We start from the raw sequence: 21,166 nt of genomic DNA on the forward strand, positions 1-21,166 counted from the left end.
CTAACCGGTGAGCCACACTTCTCCACTGGGGTGTGTGCCTCCATGTTCAGGGGTTGCGAGCGAGAGTGCTTTCCATACTACAAAAGGTTTGCCAATATAGGCATTGTCCTACGGTGGTTATAGCCTCTGCAACTGCTCCATGAATGGAGGCTTCAACGGCCTCATAAAAATCGTTGCCCCATGGTAGGAAGGACCAGGTCTCCTCCTCAATGTTTGTGCTCTCAGACGCCTGCATATTGTCAGATGCCTGGGGAAGGAAAACATCCTAGGACTTGTATGAATTTGTGGGATATTAAACAAAAGCAGAATAGCGTGATGGTCCGAGGTGGCTCAGGGACATAGCGCGATCGAGCTAGTATTCAATACATTATCAGATGCCCAGACCATGTCAATGCGGGAGCAGAGTTTGTGAGGGGCAGAGTAATAAGTGTAGCCGGCCACATTAGGGTGAATACTGAGCCCATCATCTTTAATATTATGAATACGTCCCAGTTCTAGTATGGCAGCGCGGGACCTGCGCATACGTTTGAAAGCACCATGTCCAGTGGTATCCAGTTGGTAGTCCATAATGCAGTTAAAATCACCCAAAATAATTAGTTCTCCCTTCCAATCCAGAAGTTCAATATTCAGTTGATCAAACACATATGAATCATCGAAATTAGGGCCATAAACCACACAGAATACAAATTTACATCTTTCAATTGATAATTGCACAATGGCCCATCGTCCACTTTTGTCACAGACAGTTTTATGGGTTTCTACTCTAAGGCGTCGATCTTTAAGAATGGCCACCCCCCTAATTGAGGCGTTAAAGGTAGAACAAATGATAGCCTCATAGCCAAGTTGTCCCAATAATTTCCTGTCTTTGTAAACAATGTGGGTCTCAGATAAAAAAAACAAATGTGGGTCGTACAATACTAGCTCTTCACGAACTAAGCTTCTTTTATTTTTATTATTGAGACCTGCAACGTTCCAAGCCAAACATTTTAGCCGTAACATTCAAAAAATTTCTGATATCTCTTTTAATTCTGAAAAAGTAAAACAAAAAGACTTCTCCCAGGTGCATCCATCAAAACCCCTACCCGAGTTGCTTTTTGTAAACCAAAAACCACCCTACCCACCCTCCCCCCCAAAAAACTAACCCCTTCCCCTAACTGGAGGAGTGTGGCTCACTGGTTAGAGCAGGCAGACCCTGAAGCAGAGGTCAGACCCGGGACCAGGGTTCAATTCCCGACGCGGCAGAGTCTTGAGCTCAAATGTCCATGGACTCGATAATTCTCGCTTCGGTGCCTGACCTAATCATGGGTTCACACTCTGCAACTCTGGGCATTAAGCTTGCTTAATCTCCACAACGCCCCCCCCCCTGTGGCGGGATGCCTGGCTTTCACCTTGGGGATGCCCTGTAGGGGCTATCTCACAGGGAAAAGCCAGGACGGGTTCCCAAGGCAAGCGCGGAGATACCCCTTCGGGGGTCGATTCAGGCGCTATATAAGAAACATAATAATAATAATAATAATAACTCCCTCACTCACCTCCCTCAGGAGGTAACACCACTCAGCGATCTGCTGCAGCTGTATAGGCAGCTACCCTAGAGAGCAGCATGGGGCTCAACCCACTACCCTACCCGGAAATATATAATCCGAGAGAAAAAGTGAGAAAAAAAACAATCAAAATAAAATAAAAAAATAAAAAAAGTAAGCTTTAAATTTTTAGAAAACTAGATTTAAAAAAAAATTTGATTTTTATTCACTGAATTAAGCGAATGTAGAAAGCATGCTCTCAGCCTCCCTTTCGTCAGTGAAATAATAAGTACGACCTCCCTTAATAACTTTTAGGCGGGCATCTTGCAGGAACACTTGCCCGCCGAGGGATTTAAACGGGTCGATAAGTTTATGCAGCCTCCAACGCCTGTCCATAGTGGCTTTACTGAGATCAGACCGTACAAAAGTCAGTAAGGGGCAAGATGGCGGACTGACGATGCCACGGAGCAGTAGCTAGTTGGAGGCTCCCCACTTACCTTACCCGGGAGACTGCTGCGATGCTCTCTTTCTCTTATGCTTCTACCGATTATTGAAATTAGATGAATTACGCACTAGATGGTGACTGATTAAACTTCGTCTCTGCATTATTCCGCACTGCCTTCTACGCTGGATTGTGACCTGGAAACTCGGCTGAACTCGGCAAAAACTCTGCATTGCTGCATCGCTGGGAGAAATAACCGTGGGAACTGCTGACTCTGACCCGACCCGCCTGATAGCCATCGCGGATGCAGCGGCTGCTTCGAATCCCTTTGCTGACCGCCCTGCAAACAGCTCTGCGGCTGGTCAGCGGCTCGACATTCTGCTGGTCTGGTCTTTGGTGTCGACTTGCTCTGCTTGCACCGTCCACGGTAGAGGATACAGCGCGGGTGCTCGGGGGACTGCGGGCACTAATGGCTCCTAAGAATGTGCCGAGGTCTACCCGCGCGAACAGCAAGAATCCTGTGGTTGAAACAATGGCACCGACTACGACAACGGTAATGGCGATGACAGCGGTGACTGCTGTTACTACTAACTCAATGAATACTGCAAGATCAACCTCTGCCGCTTCTTCCCATCCGGCGGCCTCAGGGGATGTGCAGACATCTGCGGGAGGAATCACTTTAACCCCATCAGGTAAGCAGATGCTCCGGCCGCCTGTGCTTGTATCAGGGGCTTCTAGTATACCTAAAGACGGGACTATGAAAGTTAATAAAAGAGGGGTTGAATCAGAGACTGTTGACAAGGTCAATACAGGGGCAGAGGCTGAGGATGAGGTAGATGCTGCGATATCGGTTTCTGGCTTGGATAGCAGTACCAGCAGTACCAGCCCCCCAGCCAACTGAATCAGCGTCTTCTGTACCACGTGCCTTAGAGAAACCCCAAAATCATAGTATCCAGCCAGAGGTAACCCTTCAACCTGAGACCACTCCCGATGGGCAATTAAAATCAGGATCTGAGAACATTATGAGCATGAGTCTTGTAGTGGATTCTGTAATTTCTGAAGCAGCAGAGGCAGCTGTGGCAATCGAACCTGCTGATATATTTACTGGTATACCTGCTGATATACCTGCAGACTCCCCTGACTGCCCACTGATCATCGGAGAAGATACGTCTAATGAGGAATATGAGGATTTAGTAGACACTGGCTCTCCACTTGACATGGCTAAATATCTGATTGATAAAAGAGATAAAGCCAAACTCAAACCAAAATCCAAGAGTAAAAAAGGGAAATCACTCGGCTTAGTAAATGCACCATCTCTAATCACTGCTCCACTTACAAGGGAAATTCCTCCCCGCGGAGAAAAGCCCTCTCAGGAAATGGATACAGGCAAAGGGGCTTTTGAAAAATATGACACAGACTTTCTGGTACGAGTCCATCAGATCACGACTCCACTAGAGATTCCTCTGCTTTACCAGATGATACCTCTTCTATCTGTAATATATCACAGTTACCAACTACTAATTCTTTATCTTCAACGGTATTCCCTGATGTTGCTCCAACAGTTGCACTCTCTGGTTTGACCCCTTCAACCGAGATCACATCTTTAAATCAGGCAGTCCTAAATGATACTAACCCCCACTCCAGCTCAATTTTATTAATCCCTCCGACCTCCTCTTCACTAACTTCTGTGGTACCAACTTCTCCAATTATTGTTCCTGGATCAACTACACCAAGAGTACAAGAAGCTGTCAGCTCTTCTCTCGACATTATCTTGCAGACTCTAACCAATCATCGGCAGGAAGCACAAGAACATTTCCTACAATTGTGGGATGATAATAGCAAGCTGCAAAACTCTTTGCAAGAGATCACCCATAAAATGGGGGAATATCACAAGAAATGGAGGATCTACAATGCAGGGTGGTTAACATCGAAGAAGGGTCTTCTCGCACTGAGGCTACTGTGGATCAACATGAGACCGTGATTGTGTCTTTACAATTAAAAATTGAAGATCTAGAAAACCGTCAAAGACGATCAAATCTGCGACTATTTGGTATTCCTGAGGGGGCAGAGGGATCTGATCCCAGGGCATATGTTGTTAATCTGTTTCAGAAAGCGTTCCTGGATCTAGCTGATTGGGACTGGGACTCCCAACTCCAGCGAGTTCACAGATTACCACTTGTTCTTGTTTCTTGTTTCTTATTTATTTTGGGATTTTTTTACTGAGACAGGCTGTTTCACTAACAGCAAGGCCTAATTCCCCTGTTATAACTGAATCTCTATCTTTTTTTGTACGGAAAGAAATGTATGTCCATCCATCAGCAACATTCGGCAAATGTATTCCAAAGTAAGTTGGACAGCAATTACTGTTGTTATAGCCCCAAAATGACTGCTGACTAAATTTCTTTTTAGACGGATTACTGCACTGTTAATGCATTGTAGTGAGACGTACGCACTGGTGCACATGCTATGACTGCGCTCAGTAGTGAGAAGTACGCGCTAGCGCAGAATCTGTGTCTGCTGTAGAAGAAGATGAAGTAGAACTCATGTGGAGACAATGGCGTTAGGCTAGTGCTCCCGCAAGCGGAGTCAGTACACGTGACTACAATGTTGTTGGGCTCCTGCTTACTGCCAGTTAAAAAAATTACCTGGTGGGGTCGGAAAGCACCCAGTAATAAAAGGTTGCCATACCTCTGTGAGCACGATGTCCTCCTTCAAACAAAACCGGTAAATGAGGAGACCAACACATCCAGAAGAAGAGTTGAACGAAACCAAATGAAAAGCTGTAAGTCACTTGGCAAGAGCTAGGCATGAGACTCTCAAGTCCTTTTTGCCAATATGTAGAAGAAGGCACGCCAGTTAAATGTGAGCATATTCAAGTCAATTTATTCCAGGAGACAGTTGCCCACAACCAGAAATGTCTGGTCAGCTACAGGCCAGCAGCTGACTCTAGTCACTGTCAGAACCTCAAACCACCATTCCACTCCAGAACGTGCAGTACACACAAAGGCATACGGGGTAACATTTATTAACATAGGCTAATACTAGCATAGCGTTGCTAACACTACATAGGTTTTACGTGTGCTGAGATCAAGCAGGATAGCATGTGAACATGTGATCTAAAGAAACTTAGACTACAAAGAGAAAGACATAAAAATATACACTGTAGATTACCCATGAAGCAAGTATTTTTCGAAAATTTTCAGACTATAAGCTGAATTTATCTAAAACTCAGGCTCTTTTAAATTTTACTCCCTGGCTGTGTCCTGAGGTTTCCAATATTGTTAAACTAAATTACAAAACATTGCTCTCTACAATAGTCAATAAATTAAAATCATGGAATAAGCTACCACTTACTATTGTTGGACATGTAAATATTATTAATATGAATATTCTTCCCAAATGTCTTTATTTGTTTAGAGCAATCCCATTGAGGGTCCCGAATTCTTTTTTTAGAGCCATTGGAAGTTTTATCTGGGGCTACAGGCAGGCAAGACGAGCTAGTCGACTTTTGAAACTTCCAGATAAGAAAGGAGGGTTCTCACTCCCAGATTTTAACTTTACTTCTGGGCTTCTTTTACGGGACGCCTGCGCAGTTTACTGACCTTAGGGGAGCCAGATCTAACACCATTCTGCTACCAGCTTGCTCTTGGAGCAGATGTTAGGCTCTTTTTTTTATCGTCTAGGGGATTCCAACTACAATAAAAGGGTATGCTTTAAGAGACTAAAAGATACTATCTGTATCTGTAGGGGGATTTGTAAGAAATATTCTGTTGGTTTTATTAATAAAGATACCCCCAATGGGACAATCCTGCTTTTCCCTTAATTCTCCGGGATCCAAGTTGAAGGGTCTGGGCACACTGCGGTATTATAACAATGGGCCAATTATTCGATTTGAATGGCTTTAGATCTTTTTCTGATTCGCAAGACGCCTTCGATCTCCCTCGTAATTTTATTTTAAATACCTTCAATTGAGAGACTGTCGGCGGTCGGACTCCGTTATGAAAAAGACATTGATAGCTTAAAGCTTTCTTCATACTATTATAAGCCTGGTATTAAACCTACTATAAGCATGATGTATCAGGCACTTTCGTAGCTTGCTGTAGACGACACCTCGCTATTAATAGCAAAGTGAAGCAGGCTTCTCTCGTCTGAGGTTTTGGTTAGAGAGATCCAGACGGCCTTAGATTTGCTGGATTGCTCTGTACATTCTGTTAATCTTAAGTTGCAACAGTTTATACTATAACCCAACACGTAATTTCAAAATGGGAAGCAACTGCCTCAAAAGAGCAAAATGCCATGAATGCAATCTTTTTGCTCCAGATGTCTTGCATATGTTCGCTCTTTGCCCTTGTCTACAAAAAATTGGTGAAGTGGTGATGAAGTTTATGGCGTTAAGTCTGGGCTTCAGGGTACTATTATCTGCTAAAGAGAGAATGATGGGTGTTAAATATGATCTTGAAGGGGGCATTCAGAAATTAATAATTATACTGGTATCCGTCCAACTTTGCGTTGCTAGGGCATGGGTCTCCGGGAGCGGCCTTAAAGATATGGAATGGTGTACCAACGCTGCAGAAGATTTTCAACAGATCTAAGCACGCCAAACCAACACTTCAGATGTAAAAACACCCGTGAGGAAAGGCTTTGTCGATTCCCTGATGAAGGGCATGGAAAGAATGCCCAAAATGCATTGGATATTTCGAAATGACAAAGCCTGAAGTTTATGATGTTAAAACTTACATGGAAATGAAATGAAGTTAAAAAACAGAATCTAAAATTAAATCCATTAAAAAGACACTTATGTACTAACAAACAACGGAGTGGAAGTCTTTTTCTAACGGGAAAGACAACAAAATGTGTGCCAAAGGGATGAAACCAGAGGACCTCTGGTTTCACTTCTACCTAATGTTTTAAGACGCCGTTGGACCCTCGGCGTCACCTTCTGGAGCACCAAAAAAAAAAACCTCTTTTCACGAGTACTATAACAACATCGCTGTGCATCTATCCGACAACTCATTAGTACCCTTATCTATCACAGATATGAATCGGCGCTCGCTCTGGCCAAAGACAGGGGCCCCTCCTCGTTGTTAACCTTTCATAAGATTTGGAAAAGGTTTTGGTGGGAATTTATCGATATTGATCAGGAGTAATTATATATTGAAATTTATTATGAATCCCAAAAAAAATTGTTTTTTATATGTGCGAAATCCCTTCAACATAATCTTAGCCAATTAATTATTTATTAATAGATTAATCAACTAACTATAATCATTTCTGCTTGGGTTCTTTCTTTCTCTTTTTAAAATCACCCTGTATGAATTGTTTGTTCATGTATCTTACACCACAACATGAGAACATTTTTAAAAAATGAGGAAAAAAAACATAACCTGCAAAAGTAAATGCCATACAAAAATAATTGCCCACAAAAATTTCAAAAATCACCTAATTTTCTCATCAAACACCCCTACAAATTATAGTTTAGCACGAATCCTGCGCACACATATACAATCATAAATCCGATAGATGAGTATGTTGAGAAAAATAGGACTATCCAAGCAGTGGAATCTGTGTTCTTATCTTGTCTTTTTAATCGTGTATCTGGTACAATTTTACAAACAGCCAGCCGACAAGTATTTCGCCCTACAAATTATAGGACTGGAGTTGGAATTGTAATTTAACCTAGTCTTAAACTTTAGGCAGTGCATTGGGCTTGATTTGAAAAAAAAATTTTAAGTCAGTATTTTTATAGATCAATATTTTTGCAAGAAATTTATATTTGCAGTCTACAAGAGCCTCTATTTTTATATTTGTTGAAAATGACCCTTTCTAGGGTTCCCTTGACTTAAAAATGTTCTCCTTCCTGGTTTTCCACTGTTCTTGGTGCTAGCCTTAGGAATTTGAGCGCGTTTGACACTGACATTCAGTACCAAAACGCTATGTTTGTCAAATACATACTGGTGATTGGTGTATACATGATAGGCTTATTCGAGTTGGCTGCAAGTCCCTTATCTAGGGGTAAGACATATACCCAGAGTTTCTAAATTGAATTCTCCTCTGTGGGCCTGCAGCAATGGTAGTGCCTATCCACAGAGGTAGCTCATTGATTGTGCCACAGGTTTGCTCTTCTGGGGCCTCTTACTTGGCTTTGCAGTTAAAAAGCTATGTGCCAAGGTTCTGCATTTTTTTTAGCTATATCGGAGTTCTCCTTGGTGACAGGGTGCCTTGTTATGAAGAGGTAGAGTATGTGTGCATGTGGGCTATATTCAAGGGTTGTGAATGGCACTGGATGGTGTGATTGGTACGACGGGGCCTTCTTCTCGCATTAGATTAGCATGGGGGAATGTGGTAAAGGCTATTGAGCAGGATTCCCTATGTGCTGCATAGCAACAGTATAGTGTTTGGTGTTGATGAGTTCGTAATGGCAAATCCTCTCCGGCAGTAAAAGTGGATTCGATATTCTGTATGTGGAAATGTCACTTTGGGAAGGTGGGCATCCAGTCTACATCTGAATGCTGGGGGGACAGCTATATCTGTGCATTCCTGATACAAGGCCGTAACCAGGGGCTCCAGGGAAACTGCGGACCTTTGACTCTGAAGGGCCTCTCTGGGATGGTTATGTGTGGGTGGAATTGGCACCTTCACCTACATTCCTAGGAGCAGGGTTTTGACCCCCACTAAAGATAGTGATCTTACCTCTGGAGCTAGTCAGGCAGAAAGAACAGAATTTAGAGACGGCCTGTGTATTTGAAAGGAGGCCTTTGAACTGATTGCATCTTCAAAGGCCATTGTGGGCATACCTACTGGGGCTCTGGCCTCACAAGATAGAGATGCTTTTGGATTTGGAGCGATACTATACTGGTTTGACAGTGGGACATCAACATGAGGTATCATTGGGGCAGGAGGGACTGCAACTGGATTATATGTTGAATTTTGGTGGCCTGGAGCTTGTAATGCTCCACGAAGGAGACTATCACTTGATGGATTTTGCCTAATTGTTGCTGGACTGCAGCTAGTGCCAGCTGTCGTGACCCAGTTCCCTAAGTAGTCTCCAAGGGCAGTTGGCTGGCCTCCTGTCCACGAGATCCCAGGGGCACAAAGGATCTCCCCATTTCCGCAAGATTGTAAGGACAGCGCATGGATGTGGTGGAAATGGATGGAAGTGATAGTCGGTTGGGACAAGGACTGTCCTGACGTACATCACCATGACACTGGGCAGAGGAGTGTTCTCGTAAAGATCAGCAGCCCACTTGAGGTGCCAGAAAGTGAGGAATGTGGGTGAAGCTTGCAGAGTTTGAGGGACCTGTTTTTACAACCAGGGGACCTGTGCTACCTTGCGCTCCGGAGCGTGTAATGCCTGTTTGGGGGTTGGGGCGGGGGCATGACTGTCTTCTACCTTCACATCGGGAGGACAACAGTGCCTGACATCACTCCCTCCATCCAAGATCACTGGCTCTCTCTCCCTGGATACACGCCATAAGGTACTTTTTTGTGGAGAACATCATGATGGGGCCCGAGGGGTTCCATTGTGCCTTGTGGGTACCTACTGCTGCTTGTCTGGAGCTACGGCAGCTCACACCTCTGCCGGAAGGGGAACCTTTCTCCAGAATTGAAGCGCACTTGCTTCTTGGGTCACAACCTTTTATCCAATGGGATAGAACTCCCACACTCCTGCGGGTGCCGTTGGGCGCCTGGAGGTCTAATCCGGATGAATGAAACTTAGTAACTATTTCTTTCCGTTTTAGGTGGGTCCGTCAACCTAATCAACGTGGCGCCAGCAGGGGCAATGTGTATTGTTGGCTGGTGTGGTTGAGTAACTATGGAGCTGGGCCATGAAGCCTAGTCAAAGACCTGTGATTTCTTGTTTTAAACTCTTTTTATTAACAATGCTCATTCTGATTGACATATCCATCCATTGGTCACAGTGCATCGGACAAATAGGCATTGTAAAGCATAAAGAATAATCGCATTTAGCCAGCATCAGGACAATCAAAATAAAACCCATTACCCCAGGCCTCCCCTATTCCCCTGTATCTTCTCCAAGGCCCCCAGACCTTCTGCCATTGTTTTGGGGCACCCCCTGCTCTTATAGATGGTCTCCTCTGCCCTCTGACACCAGTCAAAGTCTCCCATTGGTCCCACTGCGGAGGAAGGCCTGTGTTTTCTTGACTCTTGCAAACGTGGGGGTATTCGATATTGGGAATGTTGTGTTTGTTGATTACCTCTGAATAGGGCATATAGGGGTATGCCATTCTGCTGCTAATGGGAAAGGTTGAACGTTGCATAAAACTGTGAAATATATATTCAATGTGCATTTCGTTTTGATTTCAATGTATATATTGTGTAGATTTTGATGTGTATGTATAATACAAAGACTAGTGTTTTATATATATGGTGTGGAGTCTTTTTGTAGTGTAAGCAGTGTGTTGTGAGGGTGGTGGTGTGCCAGTACTTTACACATTGACCCGGAGGAAAGGCCTGACTGCTGTGTGCCAAGCTACACAAGGGTGAGTGAGCACAGTTTATTGGACACGTGTATCATACTCATCTTATCAAGGACGGGGATTCCGACCGGCTTCCATGCGTTCGAGTCAGCCGGAAACCGCTGAGTCTAACAGTATTTCTATGTATTGAAACCCTATGGAGGTCACATTTATCTTAGTGGGTGCATTATTTAAAGTTTCTGGTAGAGTTAGGAGATTTTTTTTTTGCTGCTGAAACTACTCCTTTCTCCCTTATGGGAGGGTGGTGAGGGTCTGCCATGTAGTGCTAGCACTTACTTTTATTTACCGAAGGGTCATTTCTAAAGTGCGGGCAGGGAGGTTTCTTTGTAAATGGAAAAAAATACATGGCCTTGGCTCGTTAGACGATTTCTCCCAGCGCATGGAGTTCATTTGACTATTTTGAAGGAGTCTTGTACCACCATGTTGTGTAGGAGTGCCGTTGGTAGACATGAAGTACAGAGGCCTGTACGAAGTACTGCATGTTTTCGGACGCCATGTCCACCAGAGGTTGTGCAGCAATGAGGAGTTTCCTGTCGCCCAAACTTTAAATGAGATGGGGGGGCGGGGTGGACAGACAGGGGCAACCAATTTTCTTCGATTGGCAGCTGCATCGTTACCACCCACTTCTAAATCATTTCCTATATTTTCACATTGCCCCAAATCAGCCATAATGGTTTTCAATCAAAGCCTGCTGGACGCGCTGATAACTGTCATCACCTATAGCAAGTCAGTATTGAGAAGGGGGCTGGTGTGTTGTCTGTTTATGCTGCTTTAAGTAGATGACATACGACCAGATTGATCAACGGAAATTCGGCTCGCAAAGGGCCAGATTCTGAGAATCTGGCCCTTTGCGAGCGCAATTTTTGCATTTGGGATTCATCATCCCAAATGCAAAATTCGCAATTATAGAATTCGCAAATTTGCGAGGAATTGCATTTAAGGAATCTCTATTTGAGATTCCTTATATGCAATTCATGAAACATTTAAAAATTGCGAATTCGCAATTTTGGCCCGCTATTTACCGTGAAGTCAAACCTTGTGGTAAATAGCGGAAACTTAGAAAAATGCACTTAAGTGCATTTTTCTAAGTTGTATGTTACACACACACATGTCCTTGGGACATGTGTGTGCGTAAAACCAGCATCCAATATCATTTCAGGGGTGCAACAGGGTGTCCTTTGGACACCCCTGCACCCTTGAAATCGCAAACTCAACATGCGAATCGCTAATAGCGATTCGCACATTGATATGTCTTCCCATTCATTCCTATGGGCCTTTAGGCCCATAGGAATGAATGGGGAGTTATTCCTTATTTGCGATTAGCAATTAGCTAATTGCAAATAAGGAAGATGTAGGAATCGCTATAAATTTAGCGATTTCTACATGCATCCCATTTTGCGAGTCTTTAGTAGCGATTCCTTAATAGTCGCTATTAAGGACTCGCAAAAGAGGAGCATGATGAATCTGGGGGCAAAACTCTTTGAACCTGAAGCATAAGATCTAAGATCGACCCTTAGGAAGTTAAGCATTATAGACAGGCTGAAATAAGATGTAACTATATTTTTCTATCACGCTATAATGGTATTTTGACATCCCTCCATCTATTACTAAATCTGTAATTGCCATCATTTTTTCAGTGTAACACTGTATTGTTGTATCACTCTGTTTCTACACTATTACTCTGTCTAGTTGTCTTTCAATCTAACCATCATTTATAGTTTCAGTATATCTATCTACAAATCTAACTCTGTTGGTCTGTCTCTCTGCGTATATATATGACTTCATGATTCTCTCACACCCCCTGTCCACCTGCCAGTGTTACATCCTTCCCCTCTATCCGTATAACCCTGTGCATGAGCGTTAATAATTATGCATCTATCAGAATACAGAAGAGAACGACTCCATTTTTAACAATTTCTCCCTGACAATCAATCCCTGTGCCTCATGAGCCGTACCACGAATAAAGCAGATCAATGTGGGAAGAATCCCAAATACCACTGAGTTTACCCAGACTACTCCCCCCCCCCCCCCTCCTCTTAATGTGAAGGCAGGGCACTTACAGGGGTTTTCGGTGTTTGCCCCCTCCCACCTTTCTGTCTCAACCTATTAAATAATCTGCCGTCTCTTTAATGTTGACTGTTTTCCCCATTTTAATAAATAATAATAAAAAAATAAGGAAAACAATGGTGATAATATAATTCTAAAAAAGGACTCAAACCTAAAGTCAAAATAAAATATCTAGTCCCGTCTGTAAAACGAAGGGGAATGAGAGCGAAAAAAATGAAAGAAACCCACAGTTTTTGAAAGAAAAAAAAGGGCCCAGTCCCTCCCAGCATTCCTGGCTCTGAGCTGCTCTTTCAATAAAAGCCCCCAGTGAGATCTGATGAAAAGGCCTGAAAAATGCAAATGTGCTGCTGCTGAATGCAGGGAGCACAATGAGAGCAGGAGCTGCTCCCTCCCTCTTTTTTTTTTTTTTAAATTGTGTTTAATTCAAGCAAAAAAAAGCAGCAGCAGAAGCTCCGCTCCTTGTCCCTGAGCAGAGCTGGGAGCAGAGCAGCCTTCATCCGGGCCCGAGTGTGAGTACTGCCCTCCTCATCCTCGCTGCGCCTTCATTAGGGTGGTGGGCAGTGAATAAAACGGGGATACAGGAAGAGCATGTTTGTGTATTTATATGTGTGTGTCTGTGAAGTTTTTGGGAGCAGGTGCAGGGCGATCGAGGCCGGGTTTTGTGACTGGAAGGGGAAAGAGAACTTTTTTCTGCGTTTCCTGGTGTGTATGCCGGGGGGGGTGTACCCTTGTCGTGAAGTGGGGGGCTGGCCGGAGGAAGGCTTCGGCTTCCTTCCCAGAGAGAGAGGAGCACAAGGGCTTTTGTAGTGAATGGAGTCAGTCACGGCTGGGAGTAGGGGAGGGGATGTAGGGGGAGGGGGCAGAAGGAGGGAGAAGGGATCCATTTGCAGACAGCAGGTCAGTGGGAGCCGCAGGAAACAAGCAACAAACAAATGGGGGAAAATAAGAGACAGATTTATGGGAAAAGGAGGAAACGGTGTTGCAGGAAACGAGAAGGTGCAGGAAGTGACCTGTGGATGGGGGTGGGGGTAAGTTCCACAGACCTCGGGACGGACGGGGGGAGGGTGCGCCGCCATGAGGGTATGTTCCGGGGTTGGGAGGGGGCATAATCCAGGTGGGGGCGGGTGGCTCGCCGCCGTGGCGGAGGTGTGGGGGCGCTATCGCTCGTATATTTTTCATCTCCGAGGGTGGGGGTGCCCCTGCTCGGTCTGGGGTGGCCAGAGGGCGGGAGTACCCGGGGACGTTTGGTTTCTGCTGTTTGGCTTCCTTTGATTGTGTTTTTCCGATTGGGTTGTTTGGGTAATGGAGGACTGGGGTGAAGGGGACTGTGCCGTTGGTCGATCCATGAGAAACGGAGTGCATCATGGGCCCCAAGCTGCTCCGTTTCTGGGGGGGATTGGCGCGCGTGCCCGGCGGCAGCGGGCCGATGGCACTCTTTCGGGGGTGTTCTATACTATCTGGGTCTCCGTAGAGGGCTTGAGCAGCAGAGTGAGGCCGGGGGTTCTTGTTTTTTCAAATAGTCAGAGCTCCTAAAAAGTATGGTGACTGTATTGGGGTGACCCGTTTTGAGATGGGGGTTGGGTGTACACCTACGCTTTACCTAACGTGTGGTCTGCATAAGTGTTGGGCAGTTTACGTTTGGGTGCCGGAGGGGGTGCCTGGACGCGTATTGTGAGGGATCCCGTACAAGTAGATGTATGTGTGTGTACGGGGTTGCCGATGAGCTCTGCACTACGCTACAGGGTACCCTCTTTACCTGGATCCTGTATAGCTGCCTCTCTGAGGCGATGGTTTCTGTGCAGCTTTAAGTCTGTTCGTGTGTGGTCTTTTTTTGGGGGGTCACACACAGGGTGTCTGGTGAGTCGTTTTTTTTTTATTGGTGGATCCTACATAGTTAGCGATCAGATTTTTTTTGTTGGGGGGGGTTGGGTGCCCTCATCAGCCAAGGTATTTCTGTTTGAGGGGCGGTCCAGCACAAATGGGCTTTGTAGGGGGTATCCAGCCCTATACGGGGGGGGTTGATAGGCGGCTAAGGGGTCTGCAGCACGTCCGTGTGAACCACGATAGAACGATCCACTGACACCATGTACAGCTGCGTTTCTGATTTCTTTGAGAGCGTGGTGGAGCAGCAGCACTGGTTTATTGAGGCTGGGGGTGGTCTGGAGCGATGTATGTGTTATGCGGGGGTGCTCAGGTGCTGTACTGGTTAATGTGTAGACGGGTGGTGATGAAATACTCAGGGCTCCCTCGGTCTGACACCTGCTCCTAACCCCCTCTTAATTTCCTGTAAATCTTGATTTATTTTTCATTTTTCTCTCTCTCTGTCTGGAGCCGCCCTTGGCCTATTAGAGACGGGCGTCCCCCTTCAGTTGCAGGGTTTTATTTATTGATGTTTTTGTTTGTGTTATTGCAGAACTAAATCGGTTAAACGGGAGTGCTATTTAGGCCAATTCATTCATAGTATATTAACGTACATGAGGCGAATTTAAACTACTTAGATTTTAAGTACATCATACATGCCAACATTTCAGGAGAGCAAAGTGGGAGATTTTTTAAAAAAATCAGGAGAATGGGGCCTTGAATAGAGTTACTGACGTGTATGGGCTTTGGAAGTGTCCTGCTGTTGGATCGGACATTTGAAACGTAAATGCATGTTTTTTTCGTTCCTTCCAGAAGCATGGAGCATAAGGCAGGCAGAGTGTTATGCAAGTGTTGGGCACTGGCCTGGTTGTTGGCAGTGCATGCACCCCCCACACCCCTGTTGCAGGCCGGGCTGAAACAGCCCCCCCCCCAGTACTTCACAGGTCTTTAAAAGACGATTCCCTTGTTAATGACGCTTTGTTGGTTTTTCACCCCTTCGAGAGCCCCTGCACCGCCACTCTTTATTGAAAGAATTAGCACTTTACACAATACCAACCCCTATCAGCTGAAACCCACGAGGAATCGGGTTTTTGCTTGTAGGAATCGGGAGGCGGGTGACTACCCTTGAAATCGGTAGTCTCACGCCTGCATCGGGAGGGTTGGCATGTCTGGTACATACGTGGGTGGTATAGAATATACCATGTACGTTGTAGTAAGTATATTCATGTGTTTGAGGTTGTTTATCCGTGGTATACCTACCTACGTCAGTCGGTTGGTTTACACTATATCCATGTGGTGAGTTGCATAGTGTGTAGTGTTGAGAAGGTGTAGGCTGCAAAAATAGGATTGAAAATATAATTGCGAAAATCTCAACATTGCATAAATTGGGTCCATACAAAGAAGCAACCTGTATTTAATTCCTAGATAGAACTAAACTCATTTCCAACTTACATTGCAATTATTAAATATCCTATTCTTGCTGTAGTCTGAACATATTTGTGACGAGTAGGTGAATATTGTTTATAAGGGCAGGTCAAAATTTTGTGTAGCTATTTAGGTAATCTGGTAGCAGTTTTTTTTGCCAAGGAGGTTGTCACAGTGCATGTTTTCACATGTATAAGTCGGTTAGTAGGCATCTAGTACAGTTGACGGCACCCTCCATACTGCATCCTGCTTTTTCCTTGCTTCTTCTCTCTAGCGCTCTTCTACTTCTTGCCACCTCTCTAATGTTATCTTTTACATTTTGCCGCCTGTACTCATTCCTATGTTTTGAGTTGATTTTGTACCAGTCATCCCGATCCTATAGATTTTTATTTTTTTCTATTGTAGAAGTCTGTCTCCACTCTTTCATGTAGACTGCCACTCACCTTCAGTTTGAGTACTATTTGGGTGTGTAAATAAATTAGTTGGTAGGTTATCCATGTCCACGGATGAAGGTTTGTATAGAATATCTGTGTGCTTGGGGCGAGCTTCAGTCACCAGGAGGTTTATGAATACTCACCTACATCTAGTGAGCTTTTTTTTATTTTTATTATTATTATTTTTAATACCCCCATTCGTGTTGTCTGCAGCAGCTAGTGCATGGCATACATAGGCTTTAACATGAACTTGACCGGTATGTGCAGTATATGGAAATACATAAAGCTGAGCTGATGCATAGGTGTGCACTATCCTTCAGGTCACTGCACATATATACTATAAACAATTTTGCTTTCTACATCAGTGTACTGTTGAGCATTTCCGGTGGTCAAAATATCAATCATTCAGTATTTGTAAGGTGGTGATATCTGGAGGGGGAGGCTCTTCCAGGACTTGACGGGGAGATTTGTAGAATGTACATATTTGAGTAGGTGTATATAGGGGCGTAGGTTTGTGGACTTGTTTGCGGTATGACCAAGAACCCCCCTTGGGCCGGTTAGGCCTAATTCAGGTTCTGCTATGTCTGTTTGTTTTTCTTGTGGTCCTGACTTATAGTGGTTGGCTTAACAAAAAGGTAGCTAATCTTCATCCGTAGAAGTACTCATGAAATGGATAAAAATGTTCTACTTTTTGTAATTTACTAATATTGTCCGTAGTAGTCTTGGAAAGCTGCACCAGGCTTAGGCTTCCAGGCATAATACTCGCAATTGAACACTGAAACGTGATGGGGAAAAAGGCGTGCAAATAGTCGATCTACTAGCAATCGGTCAAGCTGGTATCCCGAACCATTTTTTTTTCCACCCACCATGCCTCACAAAATAGAGGGCCTGATTTAGAGGTTGACAGACTGAGTAAAGGCAGACAGAGTGGCAAAGGACTTCACGTCTCGTTTCCTATCGTTACTCCACCTGCCAAATTTAGATATGTTCACTTGCTCGGCCGACATCTCTATCTATTGACAGGAGCCGCCATCATGGCAGTTACTGATGATGTAGCTAAAGTTTGACGGACAGCTCTATCAAACATGACATCCAACCGTCAAACTTTTCCACAGTAAAAGTTTCAAAAACAAACTCGAATTGCAAGGTTTTATTTTTTAGAAGAAACGACCTAATAACCTCCCACACCTTGGGTGTTCTCTCACAGTGTGTGTGTTTGGGGGGGGGGGGGGGTCTTTTATTTTTTTTACTGTCCCTCACATCTAGTTTGGCAGTGACAAGACGGTGGGGGGGGGGGGGGGAGTAATCAGACTGCCCATTCTGAATAGGGCAGACTGTCGGTTGGCTTACCTCCAACAGCCCCATCTCTTCCTTCATTGGAGGAAGTCTTACACCATCTGAATACATTTTAATCTGGTCAGCGAAAGCTTGCAGTCCACCAACTCAAAATTGGGTTGGCAGACATTGGGTTTTGTGGACAGGGTATTGGGTCGCCGTTGCAATGGAGTACTTGTCCGCCAAACTGTCAGCCGCAGAGGTCCTTCTAATGCAACCTAGTGCTGACCCTTCTACTTATGGCAACAGTCCATCCTGAACCTTTCGACTCGTCCATTCACCCTATAGCCCACTTATTATTTTTTTTTCCAAGTTGGGAATTTGAGCTCAGCAAATCTCCCAGATTAAGCTACGTCCCTGAGTGTAAATCTGAACTATATATTTGTAATGAGCTGGCTTATATGATGTCTTCAGTAAAACAAGACACATATTCAGAATACATTAAGCTATCGCACAAAAGGTCAATACTGGAAACTGTTCTAAATTTCCTGTAAAACAGATCTCCTTATATATGTGGGTATACAGTGTGAGATTAACTAGCATACTGCATATTCTGCTGTGACAGGAGCTAGTGTATACTAAGCACATCTACTTATGGGTGATTTATTTTAACATACATCAATGTAGTTTAGATACTTGATGAGTTGGTATTTAGGGGGTCCTAGCATATCAGGTTAGTTGGTGTGTAGATTATATCCATGTTGGTAGCCTATGTATGGAATACCCATACATATGTGGGTGAGATGGTGTGTACATTCATGTACATCAGGCGATTATGTGATGTGAGCATTTGTTAATATGTATGCATCCATGAAGTTTGTGTCGTGATTGAGTTGAAAAATTGTCTACTATGAGGTGAGCTTGTGCTTAGTATATGCATATTATCCATGATAACCAGGGTATAGTAGACCAATGTACATGAATGCTTCATGTAGTTTAACTCTGGACATAATGTGACCTTTTTATTTCCCTGTTTAAAGGCAAGTTGTGTAACAGACATAGGCATGGAAAGTGCAGATGTATAGTATATCTCGGTGTATGATTGTGATCTTGTGTGCAACAACCATAGACGAGGTTATCTGGTGTTTAAAGCACCCACATATGTCTTGAGCCTCTGTGTTGTGCTTAGTAGGTATATAAGGATCAAATGTGTATGCCATATCCAGGAGGATGTGAGTGTGTATTGTATTCATATATTAGGTGGTCATTTGACCTTCGTGCATCCACGTACCATGATAAATCTTTGTATAGTAAGTTTGTGTACAGTGATGAGTACTGTAAGATAGAACACATTATGTAACTGTTTTCTAACTATGGACGCACTTAACTATTGCATAACGTATCCAGGTACATGAGGTACCCTTGAATATAGCTTATTCAGGCAAATAAGGTGAGCTAATGTAAAGGAGATCCATGTGCACGCTTTTAATGTATTTATAGTCTATAACAAGGATGAGAATGTGTGTTGTATAGAAATGTAGGCCTGTAAAATGATAGACCTTTCCCATTTTCCATGGGCCAAATTCAAAATTATTTGCATGCCCTTCAAGTTCCTTTGTGTCCTGGCTCCTCTCTACCTTCGGGAGAAAGTAATTGCCGACACCCCAAACTTACATTTGTGATCTGTGATCCTCCAGCTTTCCTATATGTTCTTCCATCCAGGTCCCCCGACCTATCTGCTTGGTCACAACCTTTGCTACCAATGTCTCTTAAAATAAGTTCTTTTAGGAAGCCTTTCAAGATCCTCTTCAGTCAACTCTTGAGCAATGTAATCTAGTTTCCCTCATGTGTACACAAGTCAAATACTTACTGTATGCCTGCATACGTTTTTTTTTTTAGCTGATGTCCACTACCAACTGCAACAGGCAGAATTCCACGCACTACCAATTTCATCAGAGATTCCTTTAGCCCAACCGATCAATACCTTAAAAAAAAACAAAGTCAGAGTAAGGAATTTAGAGAAGAGAGAGGCGCCAGCAGGACTAAAACCACACAACAAGCATTGGCAAAGCCAGTAGGTCTCTGCAATCCAAGAGCTATTGGTGTTGCTAATGTTAATGCTTTTAGCCATGTTGAATATCAGTGACCTTTACTAAATGTAAGCTCACCTTCTGAAGTTTGGAGTGGGTTCCACTAAACTGCAACAGCACCTTTTTATGATTGCAGAATAACTGCAAGTTGACAAGTTATAATTTTTCATTAGATCAACAAAAGCACATCAAGACTAAAACACCCAGAATGCATTTATTTGTATGTTGTAGCTTAGAATTTAAACACAATGCTTGGCAGCCATTGAGTGCTCGTGTGCTCTTTGTTGATTTGTGCGACTATCACCAGGAACAGATATGACCTAAGGGAATGCTCATAAAACTGCTGTGTAGTAGTAGTAGTGTGGGTGTCTGAGCTGTACAACGAGTGGTGCAAGGTGCACCAGAAAAAGCAGCTTCTGTCGAAAGAAGACTTCTGCTGGCAAGATGTTCCCTCAGAAACACAGAGCAATAGAAAAGTAAAGTGAGAATTGGGGTGAAGAATGAAGGGTAGGGGGGGTCACCAAAAGGCACCCAGGTAGAGTCGCTCAAATCTAACCCTGGGCGGGTAACTCCGCTCCGCCAGCGGAGTTTGCGGAGATTTGCCTACTGTTTCGCGAACCTGGAGTATGCAGAAACTCTGCCTCCGTGGCGGAGCAGAGTTAGCCGCTCCCTCCCATATGCTTTAAAAAGATATAAAGAATGCACTTACCTGTGTTTCTGCCACCTCCCCTGCCTGGCCGCTCTCCTTCCTGCTGCTTCTCTCGCATCCTCTCATTTCTTCATTAAAAAAAAAAAACACTACGTTGTACGTCTTGCGCATGCGTAAGACTTGTAGTGTTTTTTTTTTTAATGAAAGATGCAAGAGTAGCAGGAAGGAGAGCGGCCAGGCAGGAGAGGCGGCAGAAACACAGGTCAGCACCTTCTTTATATCTTTTTAAAGCACTTGGGAGCGAGGAGGGAGCGGAGCTGCGTGTAGAGGCACTACGCCAGCTCCGCCCAGGCCTACTGAAATCTTCAGTTGTTCTTAGTAGGTCATTCAGTCGTGGACTTCTGATTTGCATTCTGGCTCATGTGAGTGCCTCTACAAGTACCATATTGCAATGCAGAATCACTACTGCATGAGCTGCTGTGATGTGAGGTAGCAAAAACCACAGTTGATGGACAGAATGCAGAACAATGTCATACATTCACCCCAGTACAGAGATCTGGGCCTAAATCCATCGTTTTTTTGCACCCCACACCACCCCAGTTCAGACATGGCCATATGCAAATCAGTCTGACCCTGTGCCTCATGGGAACAGTCCAGCTCCAACTGCCAAGCCATGCCTTCCCTGGACCGGAAACAAGCTTCCGAGGACCGGTTTCTGGCATTCCAGCCGTCTTCAGCCCGGCTTGCTTGAATCCAGTTGTGTGGAGAGCATGGGACTCACGTCTGAGCATACCCATCCCACTCGGGGTGACAATTGCAAAAACCACAGTTGATGGACAGAATGCAGAACAATGTCATACATTCACCCCAGTACAGAGATCTGGGCCTGTAGATAGGGCACATTGC

At 44.3% G+C, this 21,166-nt stretch overlaps 1 protein-coding gene across 7 annotated transcripts in view; it reads left to right on the forward strand.

The window, feature by feature from the left end:
- Window positions 1–21,166, forward strand: part of ZNF219 (zinc finger protein 219) — a 425,855-nt gene that overhangs the window by 190,276 nt on the left and 214,413 nt on the right. The window contains exon 1 of one of the 7 annotated variants that reach the window (XM_086923063.1): window positions 12,854–13,036. The exons of 4 other annotated variants lie outside the window; for them this stretch is intronic. The gene's annotated coding sequence lies outside the window, so the exon portion shown is untranslated. Of the gene's footprint in view, window positions 1–12,853; window positions 13,037–13,421; window positions 13,556–13,588; window positions 13,608–21,166 lie in introns of those variants that run through there. 2 more of the 7 variants (XM_086923062.1, XM_086923066.1) reach the window with 2 other exon arrangements.

The sequence above is a fragment of the Lissotriton vulgaris genome, chromosome 5 (genome assembly GCF_964263255.1).
Source record: "Lissotriton vulgaris chromosome 5, aLisVul1.2, whole genome shotgun sequence".
Classification (NCBI taxonomy): Eukaryota; Metazoa; Chordata; class Amphibia; order Caudata; family Salamandridae; genus Lissotriton; species Lissotriton vulgaris.